We start from the raw sequence: 16,941 nt of genomic DNA, 5'->3' as shown, positions 1-16,941 counted from the left end.
AACACCAGGTCAACATCCCCCAACCTACTCTTGTCTCCCACCAAAAGTACCTCGGTCTTGTCAGGGTTCAGCTTCAGCTTATTCCTCCCCATCCAGCCACTCACCATCTCCAGACATTTAGACAGGGATTCTACAGCCAACCCTGGTGAGGATTTGAATGACAGGTAGAGCTGTGTATCATTTGCATATTGATGACACCGCATCCCAAACGTCCTGATGATAGCCCCCAGCAGCTTCACACAGATGTTAAATAGCTTCAGGGAGAGGATGGAACCCTGTGGCACCCCACACGTGAGCAGCCACGGATCCAACACCTTCTCTCCCAGTGCTACCCTCTGGTGCCTGCCAGAGAGGAAGGACCGGAACCACCGCAATACGGTGTCTCCAATGCCCAACCCCTCCAGGTGGTCCAGGAGGATACCGTGGTCAACTGTATCAAAAGCCGCTGAGAGGTCGAGGAGAACAAGGAAGGAGTATTCACCCCTATCCAAAGCCCTCTACCAGTCATAGCTATATATTACCTCCAGTATTAGAGGCGATATGCCTCTCAGTGCCAGTTGCTGGAGAATATGATCAGGAGGGTGCTATTGGTGCTTCTGTTTTGCTTGTGGGTGTCTCAAGGGCATCTGGTTCTCCATTTTGTGAACAGGATGCTGGATTAGATAGGTTTTGGTCTGATCCAGCACGGCTCTTCTTACATTCTTATGACATTGCATATTTCCTCCATGCCCACCTGGCATATTTTTCCCACCTCCAAAATCACCGGACATCCACACTTGGGCGTAACATTTGAATAGGGCAAACACACACACATCTAACATATGTAGGCCTGAAAAATGCAATGAACACCCCAGATAAAATCCAGGAAGTGACCATGTAATCTCAGCCAACGCACATCAGATAGTTATGGGCATACACTCTACTGCAGGGGTAGGCAACCTGGTGCCTTCCAGATGTTTGGGACTACAACTCCCATCAGTCCAAGCCAGCATGGCCAATGGTAAGGGATCTGTGACAACCAAAAATAAACAAATAAGAACATCACTCCACACCCCATCAATACTGTTTTGGAAATAAAGGTCTCTGCTATGTTGGATTGATAATGGGTACATACACACACACACAGACAGACACACACATACGCCACTCCTAGATAAGAAACATATATTAGTATTTTATTCTATTAGCATTTTATTCAGATATTAGTATTTTTAAAGAAACAGATATTAATATTAGGTATTATTCTGGTTGTACTTTTATATTGTAGTTTTAAGTTTTTAGATTTTATATTGTTTTACGCTGTACCTTGAGGTTTCAGTTTTTGTGAACCACCCAGATAGCTTTGGCTATGGGGCAGTATAGAAATGAAATAAATACATACATATATATAAAATAGCAGTCTGAGTAATAGCAGAAAAACTCAGCTAGCCATACCAAACGGGGGAAAATAAAGGTATAAAATCTTTCCAGGCCAATGAAGCACAGGAGCAGAGCAATCCTAACCTCCAGATCTAGCCCAGGGGTAGGCAGAGGTGCCCCCTCCCACTAGCATGCACCACTGAAGAGCAGCTCTGCTGCTGGAGGTGGGTGGGACTCTGTATCTGCAGAGGCCCCCATCATGCCCACAGAGAGCTCCACAGATGTGAGGCTACTCCTGGCAGTCTTTCTGCTGGTGGTAGCCAACAAAAGGCCCTGAAACGGGATGTTCCTGGAGTGGGCAGGGGCAGGGTGGAGGTGACCTTGGATCTGCCAGATCCAAAAGCCCTCCATTTCTCTGATGGGTCTAGGACTAGGATTGGGCCTCTCACCTACCCCAGCATGGAAACCTGCTCCGCACCACTGGGGAGGGGGCAGCTGAGAAAAAACACACACACCATCACCCACCTTCTGCTCAAGCCAGCACAGGCCAACACAGCTACGGAGGAGGTGGGAGATCCACTGCTTCACTCCCCCAACCTCACTTTGGATTAAGTAATTATCTTTCCAGTGATTTCAGAACATAAAGGAGCATCTATTGGTACCATGCACCATAGAGGAGGTAGCCTGCTGCTAATGAACAGAACAATCTAATCTCACCTTTAAGCATACCACAAGAAAAGATTGACTTCAAATGAGGAATAATAAGGCTACAGACATATAAAGGAAATCTACAGTATAATTCACAAGCTGTTTATGATATAGAATACTCTCTAAGATGTGGGTCATTATTATATAATCCAAAAATCATGGTATTCAGATTCCCTTTTCAGCTCAAATATCGGTGAAATACATAAAGTTCTGCTCCTTTTCTTTATGACACCCAGGAGATGTAATTCTCCCGCTCCGAAGATCAGCATAAAGCAGACATAGCATGGCTGCAGTTGATGCTGTTATGTTAATGTAAAACCAGAGAGAGAGAGAGAGAGAGATCATGCAGAGTAATCAGGGCAAGAAACATTTTGGGGTGTTAAAAAGAAAAAAGAATATATGCACTTGCAAAAATATATGCCCTTGTAGCATATGACATCCCCACAGCCAATTATTCACTTCAGTAGAGCTGCATGAATAAAATTAAGTATGTACATAATATCCCATAATACCTTCTGCCACCAGCTTTAAGAGAATAACTTGAATGCTGCTGGAAGCAAGCAAGCCTTTCTGCTGTGCACTCGGCAGCAGCACCTTATGGAAAAGAAAATCCTTGACAACAAAGAACAGAATGGGGCTACTTGAGGATAAAAAGGAGGCTGGAAGAGATAGGGTGAAGGGGGCAGAGCCACTCATGGTCATTACTGCCTTCTCTGTGATGAAAGCAGCCATATCCCCTTCCTTAAAACCCATCTCCAAAGAGCAACAAAGCCGAAGTACATGTAACAGCGCAACCCTAGTACACATTTCTACTCAGATGTAAGTCTCATTCAGTTCAATGGGACTTCCTCCCAAGGAAGCAAGCCTGCAAGTCTAGGGATGTTTCCACCAGCAATTTACTCCAACCTGGCTGCATGTGGAGGTTCTGCAGTTTACATGATGTCATGGCCATCCTGGTTATAGTCTGACTGTTCCTCTTTACTTTAGCTCAGTTATGGTCCTGTTGGGGTGTGTTCCATCACCCGCACTTGCATCGGTATCATAGTCCTGTCCATGGGGGCGTATCGCTCACCTGCCTGTGACATCACTGACCCAACCCTTTCCTTCCCTGTTTTCCAGAAGTTTCAACGCCATTTTGGAGCAGGGACGAACTTTTTTAAAAACATTGAAAATAAGCGCTAGATCACTACTGCATATAAGTGTGCTATCACGGGCAAGCAAATACTCCCACTACAGCCTGAAAATCAGGTTTATCTCAGGTCGCTTCGCCAGAACTACGTGTGAGGAGGATCCACGGCTAATATTCCTTTTTGCCCTTCGGTCCTGTTTGCAAGCTTCACAGTTCAGCTTTTGTATTATACACTAAGGCATTACCTCATTAGAACACCACTGCACAGCTCTTCCATCGATACACATACCCTCTATGTCAGTATCTCGTTATCACCCTATCGCAAAATAGCACTAACATGCATTTGCACTATTGCGCGATAGTGCTATCACACAATAGCGCATTAGTTCAGGGGCACCTGCTGACTCCTGTTGTAGTCAATTAGGCTTGTTCCCAAAAATGCACTATCACTTACCTGGGCTATCACGTGACAGCACATTTATTCAGAGGTGCATACTAATGTGGTAGCCTGGTATTTAGAGGGAAGGGGGGAAAATGGGCAGAATGGGGCATTGGTCTGGGAAGTCTACTCAGAAGTAACTCCCGTTGTGGTCAATGAGGCCTGTCCCTGAGATTGCCATTAAGGGAAGTAGAGCCTGGAGGGGGAGCCTCTCTGGTTGAGCAGCCCCTGCCGGTCTGATGACACTCACTTCCAATCCCCCCCCCACACCTGGAAGTATGTTTCTGTCAGCGACTTATAATGGTGCACTGCAGTCCTTCATGGAGCCCTGAGCAGAGCCATGCCGATTCCATGAAAACTCCAGTATTCTTTCGTTTGCTTCACCCTTCTGTTGTCATGGAAACACAGCCCAGGATTGCAGCCTTACTGTATTTGCTCACATTCCCTCTGTTATTTTCTTGCTCTTACATTTTAGACTGTGGAGTCCTTAGGGTGAGGACTTTTTTTTTTTTGGCATCTGTTTGTTGTGTTACTTGAGCTGTGATGGCTCATTTAGAGATGCCTGCCACCACTTGAATATTATACATGTGTGAACTTGCCACCTCTTAGACTACGGAGTGAGGGCTCCAGGCATAAAAGCATCATGAAAGGAGATTGACCTTTATACCTTTTAAGTATAGTAATATTCCCATTTCTAGTGCTAATAGGGAGCAAATTGAAAGACCGCGCATTCTGTTGCATTCATAACTATCAATCTCTTGCATTTATAGGTTAATAGCAGAGCTGTCTTTTTCCTAAATGGCCTGCCCTGCAAACGCAGCAGGACCTGGGATATATATGCTTTGCAAAAACAGACAATTCCTCTTTCATTCTTTGCAGTCTTGAACACAGGCAAGGCCTTATGTAACTATCATTTCCGTGCTTCTTAGAAAGTGGACGGAAGCTGCATGTGACCCTTGTATTTGTCTTGTGTGGCGTTTAGATGGAAGGTGTATTGTTGATTCCCCCCATCCCCATCCCAGCCCCAAAGCCCCTATCACTATAACATACCTGTGGTAAAGAATTTCATGGAAGTAGTTGTCTATCATTGTGCAGTATTTAAAAGAAAAGAACAAAGACTTTACAAGAGTTTGATCTCATATAATAGGATTCAGCAACCAATCAGTGAGCTGAGGTACTCTAATTAGATATGGTTGTCCATAAGTAATTATTACTGTACAGCATTGATGCTGTTTTTGACACAGGAGATAAGTGTCAAATATAAACTTTTTGCTTTTGTACTTTCAGACTGATCCACAAACCCTTTAATCAGGACCACTTAGATATGTGCCACCTTAGACTCATTGACTGTAACTTTCATGTGACTAAACTGGTAGAAACCAAATACTCAGATGTAAATGTCATTTAAATCATTTTTTACCTGGCTGTCTCCAAACTCTCTGCTAGGGGCTTTTTCACATGAGGCTTTTAAGCCACCACTTTACTGAGGCTTCATTTTACAGATTCTTTGTGGGATTAAGATTGGCTCATTTATACATGTATTTTTTAGGGGTTTTCTTTCTCTGCTTTTCTATATGTTCCATTACACAACCACTGGGTGGTGCAGTGGTATAGCAGAAATGCACAAATACACCAGGGTTTCATACAACCATTCCCAGAAATGCCAGAATTTCCTCATTGGAAACCCCACCCCACCCCGCTATAATGGTGATAAAGCACAGGAAAGGCCCTGGAGGATGACGGCATCATGTAGAGCAGCCACAAACTACCCTGAGTGAGGAATCAGGAATGCACAATAAATAACTCATGTAGAAAGGCTCTGGGTCTCACAATGGAACTGTGGTACAGCATGTAAATGTTGCTGAAAGCTTCAGCCCAGCATCTCCTCATAGGATGCCTCATAGAGACTCAGACCACTGATCCATCTAGCTCGGTACTGATTGATTGATTTTATATAGAACAGTATTTCCAAACAGCATGAAGGGTGGTTTCCAAAAATAAAATGGCTGAACATATAAATCAAAAATACATAAAGTGGTAATCCTGAAAAACAGCGGTTAACGTAAAACAAAGCCAGAAATCAATTAAATTACAAGAATAATGGTGCATAAAGCTGCAATCAAAAAAGGGAACAGCAGAAATCAGAGCAGATGAAAGGAAATAGAAAAGACTCCATGTCACTGCCTAACTCTGATGGTGGGGGAATCTGGAGCAAGGCCTCAGATGCCGAATGCAGCATGCTGGGTGGAATATATGAAAGAACAAAGAAGGCAGGCTGTAAGGTACTCAGAGCCCAAGCCATTGAGCACTTTAAAGATTAAAATCTATGTGAATTGAGCCTGGAAACAAACTGGTAACCAGTGTAAAGCAAACAAAATGGGTGTACAATTTTCCAAATGTCAGCACTCTTGCAGCAGCATTTTGCGCCAAGTTGCAGTTTCTAACTGCTTTCCCAGGACAGCCCAATGTAGAGCGGTAATGGAATCTGGAGGAGACTAAGGCATGAATAGCTGTGGTAAGGCCCCATTTCATCAGCAAGAGTCATAGCTGGCATACCAGCTAAAGCTGGAAAAAGACTCCTCATCGCCAATGCCACCTAACTTCTGTGCATCTAACAGAAGTGCTGGGTCAAGGAGCACCCCCAGGCTATGAACTGGTTCTTTTATGGGAAGCCTCCACTGACTGGCAGTGGATCTCTAGGATTTCAGATAAGAGTCCCACACCTACCTGGAGATGCTTAGGGCTGAACCTTCTGTATGCAAATCACGTACTCTGCCACCAAGCTAGTGCCATCTTCCGCCTCTTCCCTGCCATAACATCTAATAATACAGCATCAAGTAGAACTTCATTAGAGTGTGAAGGTTTTACTTCATTTCATTTATTTATTAGGCAGCCAAGTACAGGTTATAGCCAAAGAGACCAACAACAGGCACCTATCAATATAATACAAGATATTAACAATAAAAAATCTATCACTAAGGACACAGTCCTATGGGGATAGGCAGCTGCCTCCAAACTCGGAGGCGACCGCCTATCCAAAGCAGGGCAGGAGAAGCACAGAGGGGATCATTCTCTCTGCCCTTCTCCTGCCCTGCATTTGTGGCTAGACAGCCGATTTTGGTTGTCTAGCTGTGGGAAGGCGGAGCAGGGGAGGAGGCTGCCAGATGACACATAGGATGTGTCATACCGGCATTTCCGCCTTCCCTGCCCCGGAATGCCCCCCAGAATGCCCTGTTTTTGCTGCTCTGCACTCCTCTTCCAAGCACGGACTGTGGGGCTAGTCCACGCTGCCTGCGAGGCAGTGCAGAAGGGGGGGAAGGTTGGTTCTCTGGGAACCGACCTTGGAGCGCGGGCTCCAAGGTCGGTTCCCAGAAAACCACATATCCTGTGGCCATCTAGCCACTGACTAGCAGCTATAGGATTGCTCCCTAAGTTAAAATTCTATGTACAGTATACAAATACTCAGTGCTTTACAAGAATATATGATTGCAGAGACCACTTTTCTTAAGCAAAACATTTATCCTCTTGGGCTATTCTAAGTTGGACTGCTCTTACTGCAAATCTAGCTGTGTTAAGCATAACAAGCTTGGATGTACTTGACAACAAATATATAATTTTATCCATATCATTAAGGTTAACTACAGGTGCAAAACATCTCATTAAATATTTCTCTCTTGGAATTTTATATAACTTGCAATGTAACACGTAGTGTATCGTATCCTCAACCACACGACTACCACAAATACGGAAACATTATTCCCTGAGGATGTGTGAAGATTTTACTTTATAATGCAAAGACCAGGTTGTGTGCTGGGAACCCTGAAATGGGTGTTACAGCATTCTTTGCCAATTTTGAGGCAAACCAATGTTGACTTTTCTCATGGTCTTGCCTCCTATCATCGAAATCTTCCCTTAACTCTCTCTCACTCTCATGCACAAGAACTAAGCTGGCTGACTTCTCATGAGCTGTTTAGGTTCTGGGTCTTTCCATCTTCATACCTTTAAGATCTAGTTCTGATTCAACAAGGATGCTGAAAGAACGTCTCAGCACATTTTTGCTGTGAAATAATCAGCTCTTTCAGTCCTTTCATCTTACATTGATAAATCGCATGAATCATTACATTTCCCCCCATTCATTTTTATTCCTGTCCCCTTCTCAGCAAGCTTTTATTCCTGGGGTAGCCTTGAGATTTGCAGGTCTTGATGCAAGCTTGAGGCAGACTTCTGGTAATGCAGCCCGAGACACTTGATGCTTGATGCTACAATCAACAGGCAGGCAGGCAGGCAGGCAGGCAGGCAGGGAGAAACAGGAGAACCTGGGAAAACCTCCTGAGGCGCCATGCACTCTGTACGGGGAACAGACACATGCATAGAAGCTGAAGAGCCAGATGTTGATGATGGAAGCTTGTCACCATCCACTGCCTGACAGGTGGTCAGGAAAGACCTAGGGGTTACTGCTGCAGGTGGACTGCTGCTTCACACGGTTTAATTAGCCAGTGTGTGAGTGGTATATCTGCCAACGGGGATGATGATGTGAATGCAGCCCTGTGATCATGACACTGAACTATACAGCTGATGAAGAATGGAGCCAAAGGCAACCATGACATCCAGTGCAAAGGTCATAGCTCTTCCCTACTAATTCAGATCTGGATGTATAAATAAAAAATGATCAACATCCTCAAGAGACAGAAAGAGCTACATGGAACTCTCAGCACTGCAGACATCTTGAGCCCTCTTCTTCTGTTATTGGCATTGGACGAGACACTACAGCACAGCTGTCTCCACTCCAGATCCCATTCCAGATGCCAATGTGAAAATGAGAGACAGAGCACCTCTCCTAGTATGAATCTACCTGTATACTACATTCAGCATCTAGGCCCTCCTCCAGGTGCCTCCTCTGAGGGAAGCTCAGAGAACGGCAAGAAGGGAGTGGCCCTTCTCATTGGGGGGCCCCTAATTATGGAACGATTTCCCCAACCAGGCCTGCCTGATGTAAACATTGTTATCTTTTCAGCACCTTCCTGTTCTCTCAGGCATTTGCCAGCATAGAGGTTTGAATCAGCTCCTGGATTTGTCTTACTCTTGATAGTTTAAAATTGTTTAGATATATGTGGTCTGTGTCTGTGCTGTCTGTTATATGTTTGTATGTACTTGGTTTTTTTATAAAGTATTTTTAATCATTTTTAACTTTTGTAAACCACCCAGAGGGCTTTGGCTATTGGCCGGTATAGAAATGTAATAAATGAAATGAAACTGAAGTAGCCTGAAGTGTGGCCCCTCCCCTTTTCAGCATTGCCCCATTTTCTAGGAAAGGTGATAATGTTGGGAGGTATTGGGAGCTGCAGTGTAAGCTTGTCCCACGGGCCAGGGATTCTCAAGATACCCAAGAATAGTCATGCAGAAAGGAGCCACTCAGCAACAGCTCCTGTGCTGCCAACATCACACAAGAGGGAGGGGCCTAGGGCAACAAATCTTCCAACCTGCAGAGAGGAGGGGAAAATCCATTCCATCAGCAGTTCCCTCCCACAGACAGAATGATACCATTGGATACAACCCATCTGTCAATAACATTTTTAACATGCAACCCTATGCATGTTCAGACAGAAAAAGTCCTTCAGCTCCCAGTATGCCCTAGTCAGCCATGCTATCTGGGGCATGCTGGGGGTTGTAGGACTTTTTTCTGTCTAAACATGCATAGGATTGCTCCCTTAAAAGCTTTCTGACCCACCACTTCCTTTTAGTTTGAGAACCTTTCTTGATAGTTTGTGCACAGTTCATAGGGTATGCAGAGTTGGAGAGCTGGACTTTGATGTGCTTTTCAGTTCAGCTGCTGGGTGCCCACCCCTCTGCTTTAAATTTGGTATGATCAGGTGTTCCTAGGTGTGTGTCTTTCACCTGGCCATGACCTTGGTAATGTAGGTAACCAGAGTAACTAGTCTGCCTTTCCCACATATCAAAGCCCTAGAGCACTCTTTTGGGCCTTCAGAATCATCCTGCACTTCCTTTTCCACAGTGGGAGCAATTAGCCTCAATTTGCATTACTTCGCTTCTTCAATATTATATTAAATCGCTTCTCTGATGCTGTGTAAAGTCAATTCTCCACTTTATCGCAGTACCAATCTGGCGAGGACTTGGGTGGAGCCTGCATTTCCCAGCAGGAAGGAAGTGCCCAGAGAAGGGGGCGGGGTGGAAGCTAGAACTCCACAATAGTTTACTGGAATAGGGTGAAATTGGAGGAGGGTGGGCTGCTCTTAGGGGGAGCTTTCAGATGCTGTACTTGAGAATCAGTGATTTTGGCTTCTTCAGGGCAATCTGTGCACATGGGAGAAAATGGGGTGGGAGCAATAACTCCATGACAGATTGCTGGAATGCGGCGAAATGGGGGTGGGGATGCTCTCATAGGGAGCCTTTAGATGCTGCATTGGATAATCAAGGATTTCGGCTTCTTCAGGGAAATCTGCACACATGGGAAAAATTAGTTGCTCTCCATTCATAATAAATGTAGTAGCCGGTAGGGGGGGAGCCTGGACAGGGGTGGGAAACAAGCCTCTCTCATTGGTTGAGCAGCCCCTGCCAGTCTGATGATGTTCAGTTCTACACCCCACCCTTTTAAGTATGTTCCTTTAAGTTTAAAGGAAGTATGTTCCTTTTAAGCACTGTGTGACCCCTGGAAACCAGATTTTACAGAGATGGTACACTTGGCTTATCTTGCTTCATGTGTCCCTGTCAGACCAAAGCCTATTCCATGAAAATCTGGATAATATTCCAAATGCACTTCTCATTTTGTTGTCGTGAAGATGCCCCCCACCGCCCCGCCCCCAGCTTGCATCCGGCCATCCTAATCCCCACACAGAATTTTCCCTTCACACAGGTGCTCTAATTCAAATCACAAGTCAGGTAGGTGTTTTCAGTGGCTCCACAGAGGAATGAATTTCAGATTTCTTTGAGGCCTGCTGGGGTCTCAGCCTGATCATATTTTGGATGCACCATAAAATCAATTTGTTTTGAGTTGGCCTTTGGTAGGCTAGCTGGGGTAAAGGTAAAGGAGGGCTTTAAAATAGTTGTTATGATTTTGATTCACTGACTTTTAGATACCAATTTATTTAAAAACCCTTGCTGTCCTCCCTGAGCACTTGAGTAGAACAGACTAAAACAACTGCAAGGAAGGAATCCAGTGTGGAGGAGCTGATGGTTTTCTAAAGCTAGGGAGAGCATGGATGTAGAACAAAGAGCACGGATGTTTTTTTTAAGTAGGAGTGCTCATACACTACATTGTACACCCAAGATAAGATCATGAGAGTGGGGTTTGAAGAAGGGACAATTTATTATTGTAACTTTATACTTCTACACAGTGCCTTAGGTATAGCTAGTTCTTTTGAGAGAGAATGAGAACACAAGGGAAAAGAGGCATAAAATGCAATTACTCTTGCATTGCCACAAATCCCAAAGGCTTTCCTGAAACCAGAAGTTGGCGATTATCTACTCTACATGGAATCTTGCTTTCATTACCCCAAACAGAAGAAAGACAATAGAGGTTAACCAAGGCAGAACTTTTATTTTCTATGGACACTGGATCCAGAGAAGCATTGGCATGTGCTCCCTGTGTATAAAGAGGCCTTTTCTTCTTTGTCAGTGCAGCAGCTGCTCTCTGTTGCATAGCATTACAACCTGTGCAGCTTGATCCTATGCATGTTTATGCAAAGGTTCCACTGGGTGACACTGGAGCAAATGTGCATTGGATTGCAATCTAAGTTTCAAAAGCAGCTATTGATGAGGCCTGTGCCAAAACAGAAGTCCAACCACTGCACACACAGTTCTTTGAACAAAGACTCTGAGTCATGAAGTGTGTATATATATGTATAAGTGTACACACACACGTACACACATACAACTTCTCCCTGATCCATCAAGGGAGACCTGCTGATTTGGTGCCAACATCCGTCTGGTTATTCTAAAATATATCAGATATGTATGTATGACATATCTATACTGCCTGTCAAGGTTCCACTTATGACGTGGACTCCCGGAGCAAGCCTTTAAGGATTTCTTGCCTCCTTAAGAGTCCCACTTTCTTTTTTTAAAACTTCCCCTTCCCAGTAACATGGGGTTTAGGCTGTAGACGTGGGGTGAATGAGACAGACGGTTTAACCACAACAATTACTAGTAGATTTTAAGCAAACAAATTACTACTAAAGGTCTGAGTGATACAAAAGGCATTGAAAATAAATAAAAGTTGCAAAATGCAAGTTCCTTTACCCTAGCTGTCCTTAGACTTTTCTAAGCTGCTTCTTCCTGCTCTCTCTTCAGACTCTGCTGTTACTTCAGGCTCTGGCTGTCACTCTTGCCCTTGCTCTGGCTGCAGACAGATCTTTCTGATTCTTAGCTGCGCTCTCCTTTTTATATTCTCTCCTCCCTCAAAACCAAAAGTACTGCATCAGCCTGAAGAAATGAAACTTAAGCGGAGAAATGAAACTGACACTTAAGGGTTACCCCCTCCCAACAGAAAACTCCAGGCCTCTAAGCCTGATCTTTTTTCCCTTTGCCTCTGTAGGCCTCAAACCTTCACATTGCCCAATAGCTAAAGCTCCCTGAGCAGTTCACAAAAATTAAAACCACAAGTACAGCATAAAAACAATATAAAAAAATAAGAGCATTAAAACTACAGTATAAAAGTACAATCAGCATAAAACCCAGCAGCAATGCCGATATTTAAAATACAGTAACAAATTTAAATTTAAGATCCTAAAAGATGATGCTGTTAAAGTGCTGCACTCAATATGCCAACAAATTTGGAACACTCAACAGTGGCCACAATACTGGAAAAGGTCAGTTTACATTCCAATTCCAAAGAAGGGCAACGCCAAAGAGTGTTCAAACTACCGCACAATTGCGCTCATTTCACATGCCAGCAAGGTGATGCTCAAAATCCTACAAGCTAGGCTTCAGCAGTATGCGAACCGAGAACTACCGGAAGTACAAGCTGGGTTTCGAAGAGGCAGAAGAACTAGAGATCAAATCGCCAACATTCGCTGCATCATGGAGAAAGCAAGAGAATTCCAGAAAAATGTCTATTTCTGCTTCATTGACTATGCTAAAGCCTTTGATTGTGTGGATCACAACAAACTGTGGCAAATTCTTAAAGTGATGGGAGTACCAGACCACCTTACCTGTCTCCTGAGAAACCTGTACGAGGGTCAAGAAGCAACAGTAAGAACTGGAAATGGAACAACCAAGTGGTTCAAAATTGGGAAAGGAGTACGACAAGGCTGCATATTGTCGCCCTGCTTATTTAACTTATATGCAGAGTACATCATGAGAAATGCCGGGTTGGATGAATCAGAGGTCGGAATTAAGATTGCTGGGAGAATTATCAACAACCTCCGATATGCAGACGATACCACCCTAATGGCAGAAAGTGAAGAGGATCTAAAGAGCCTCTTGTTGAGGGTGAAAGAGGAGAGTGCAAAAGCTGGTTTGAAACTCAACATTAAAAAAACTAAGATCATGGCATCTGGCCCTATCACTTCCTGGCATATAGAAGGGGAAGAAATGGAAGCAGTGACAGATTTTACTTTCTTGGGCTCCAAGATCACCGCAGACGGTGACTGTAGCCATGAAATTAAAAGACGCTTGCTCCTTGGGAGGAAAGCTATGGCAAACCTAGACAGCATAGTAAGAAGCAGAGACATCACCTTGCCGACAAAGGTCCGTCTAATCAAAGCTATGGTTTTCCCAGTAGTAATGTATGACTGTGAGAGCTGGACTATAAGGAAGGCTGAGCGCCGAAGAATTGATGCTTTCGAACTGTGGTGCTGGAGAAGACTCTTACGAGTCCCCTGGACTGCAAGGAGGTCAAATCAGTCCATCCTAAAGGAAATCAACCCTGAGTGCTCATTGGAAGGACAGATACTGAAGCTGAAGCTCCAATATTTTGGCCACCTAATGCGAAGAGAAAACTCTCTGGAAAAGACCCTGATGCTGGGAAAGACTGAAGGCAAAAGGAGAAGGGGACGGCAGAGGATGAGATGGCTAGATAGCATCACCGATGCAATGAATATGAACCTGAGCACACTCCGGGAGAGAGCGCAGGACAGGAAGGCCTGGCGTGCTATGGTCCATGGGGTCACGAAGAGTCGGACACGACTGAACGACTGAACGACTGAACAACAACAACAAATTTAAAACAGCAGAGCTAAAAGACTAGAACGTTAAAATGCTAAAATTCCTGGGAAAATAAAAAGGTCTTTACCTGGCGCTGGAAAGGGCACAATGTAGGCACCAGGCGAACCTCTCTAGGGAGCTCACTCCACAACTGGGGTGCCACAGCAGAAAGGCCCTCTTCCTGGTAGCCACCCACCTCACTTCCTTTGGCAGGGGCTCCCAGACCGCTGACAATGATCTTAGGTCCAGGCAGGTATAATATGTATAATATTTTCATAGGTTCTTCTATTTCATACCATAGCAGCCAAAATTTCAGTAATTTCTGGAATATGGATCTTAGTTTATACTGTCTTGAGAAACTATATTCTGTAGTAAATGGAAGATTTCAGAACTTGTCAAGCATTTCTAGAACTGACTTTAACAAAGAAATTATATCCTGCCTTTCCTTCCTAAAAAGCAAGACAGCATCCAAGGCAGCTAAGAATACATATAATTTAGAAACAATCCCCAAAGCATTAGTAAATCACTAAATCAAACAAGCAGTAGTCAAGCAACATCCCCCAAAGAACTAAATGCAACAATGTGACTTCCTGAAGCTCAGGAGTTTAGATGGGGAAGAAATTTGTTTGGTTCACATTTCAATTTGCACTTACTGAACCAATACATGAACCAAAATGCAGTTATCCTTTAGTATTCACATGCCTTATCCAAATTTTGCAAAGCTCCAATCAAGAATGTGAATGTTAGGGGAAAGTGCACACAAAAATACTAGATATTAGATTAAAAAAACATACAGAAACCTATCATATTAGGATATTAAGATGCACAGGACTGGATTTGGGGCAGGGCAGGGGAGAGGTAGATTGCTTTGGCAATTGGGTGGTATAGAAATGGAAAAAAAAAGAAATAAAGAAATAAAATTAGGGGAAATTGCTTGCAAAAATGCATGCATTATGCAAAATTGTGTACAAAATTATGTTTCATATGGATTTAGCAAACTGAACCAGAAACAGGATGATATGAATGTAAGATTGGATAAAAGTGAAACTGATAGGAACAGAAATTGACAGATTCGTCCATCCCTACTTGGGAGAAATGTACCACAGGCTGTGCTTTGGTTTGCATGAAAATAGGGTCATTTCAGTAGGGATGTCAGAGAATTCCGCCACAGACTGAAATGGAATCAAATTCTAGGGATGTACGAAATTGGCCTTACCTGGCTCCTCTGGGGGGGAGGCACTCCGTCCCTCCCCCTGGAATCCTTGCCGGCTGGCTCTGCTCCGCGGGGATTCCGCGGAGCCGCCGGCCGGCTCCACCAGCAGACAGACATCCGGCCGCTGGCTAGCAGGGACGCAAATGGCGCCAGCAGTAGCCGCCACCATTTGCATCCCTGTAGTCAGCCATGATAGGCTACGTAAATCTTTACGTAGCCTATCACGTCTGACTTTAAAAAAAAACAACGCACGTATGCAAATGGCGCCGGCTACGGCCGCCGCCATTTGCGTTCCTTATTTTGGCCTGTCTTAGTCTACGTAAATATTTACGTAGACTAAGACGGCGAAAATAAGGGGAACGCAAATAGCGTAGCGGACGCTATTTACGTTCCCCCCTATTTTTGCCGTCTTAGTCTACATAAATATTTACGTAAACTAAGACAGGCCAAAATAAGGAATGCAAATGGCGGCAGCCGTAGCCGCCGCCATTTGCGTACGCGCGTTTGTTTGTTTTTTAATTCAGACGTGATAGGCTACGTAAAGATTTATGTAGCCTATCACGTCGTTTTGGGGTTTTTTTTAACCTAGCCATGATAGGCTACGTAAATCTTTACGTAGCCTATCGCAACTTTTTTTTTTTTTTTAACACTGGAAATGGCGGTGACGGCGGCCGGTCAGAAGACCGGCCACCGCTGCAGCCGCCGCCGCAGCCGCCACCGCCCGGAAGATCTGCCCCAGGTAAGTCTTGTCCCGGGGGGGGGATCCGCGGGGTGGCCGGGGGGTGGCAGGCTGTTCCGCCACGGAGTTCGGGGGGCTGAATGCACTGGCATTCGGCCTCACCGAGATCTGTGGCGGAATTCTCTGCCATCCCTATCAAATTCCCTTCAGTCCATGCCACAGAATCCTCTGTGGAACGGCACCATGAGGTCCTGTGGAACCAGCAGTCATGCAGCTTTTCTGTCATCGTTCGCAAAGAGTCATGGAATTTTCGTAAATAAAAACGCAGTATAGTAATAGTACGATAATAAATACGTAAGGGTTTTTTTTTTAATGAATTCTGCTTACCACCTTGTTTGTGGGTGTTCTTTTTAAATTGATATCCTCCTTCTCCATTGGGGAGTTTACTTTCAGCCAAAACACTTCCTCTTCCTAGGGGCTTCCCAAAAGAAGGCTGTCTTAGGTGTGCCTGAGAGATAAAATATTTGTTTAAAGCAATGCTGTTTTAAAGAAAGAAAAAGGTCCTGGAGCCCTGCACGATGTATTATTCTCCCTGCTAAGCTCCAGGACCAGCATGGTCATTTTAAACGGTTTTATCTTTCTTTAAAACAGCGTTGCTTTAAACAAATAGTTTATCTCTCAGGCACACCTAAGACAGCCTTCTTTTGGGAAGCCCCTACAAGGAAGAGGAAGCATTTTGGCTGAAAGTAATTACTGCATGTCAGGGCAGGGAGAAAAAATACATAAATATTTATGAAAAATAGCAATTCTTAAGGAAGTTATGCAGACTCAAGGAGACGGCTTGGCATAGGAATTACGTTTGTCGGTATGGATTTATCTACATAATTTTCAGAGCGGGGGGAAAAAAAGGATAATTCCAGGAGCACTGGACGCAAACTGCAGAAGTCAAGCGGCATGGAAGGTACACAATTCGTACATCCCTACATTTCAGTGAGAAATGTCACCGGACTCAAGGGGGGGGGGGAGGTAGTCAGAGAAGATATTAATCACACATCTATACTACAGTCTTATATCAGATTTTTACTAGTTTAAAGGAACGATCCTATGGCCCCTAGACAGCTTCTGAGGGGCCATAGGTCATTCAGATTCCCAGATCCAAGGTCGGAGCTCTGCCCCCCCTCCCCCAGCCAGCATGGAAAGAACCGTGCCAGCTGCTCTCCAAGGTTCAGAATGCAGCCTTGGAAGATGAGGAC

The 16,941-nt window shown here is 44.4% G+C and overlaps 1 long non-coding RNA gene across 1 annotated transcript; it reads right to left on the bottom strand.

The window, feature by feature from the left end:
• Positions 1-4,114: 4,114 nt before the first annotated feature.
• On the bottom strand, positions 4,115-11,991 carry LOC146359157 (uncharacterized). The gene is made up of 2 exons (XR_014786566.1): positions 11,892-11,991; positions 4,115-6,454 (listed from the first exon to the last, which is right to left on the bottom strand). It is a non-coding gene; the product is annotated as an uncharacterized LOC146359157 (long non-coding RNA).
• Between the last annotated feature and the right edge of the window lie 4,950 nt (positions 11,992-16,941).

This window comes from Heloderma suspectum, chromosome 1, assembly GCF_057233095.1.
Source record: "Heloderma suspectum isolate Gila_16-S chromosome 1, 16-S_ref, whole genome shotgun sequence".
In the NCBI taxonomy this organism is placed as follows: domain Eukaryota; kingdom Metazoa; phylum Chordata; class Lepidosauria; order Squamata; family Helodermatidae; genus Heloderma; species Heloderma suspectum.
Note: the sequence above shows the minus strand (reverse complement) of the source record. Positions and strands in the feature narration are given on the sequence as shown.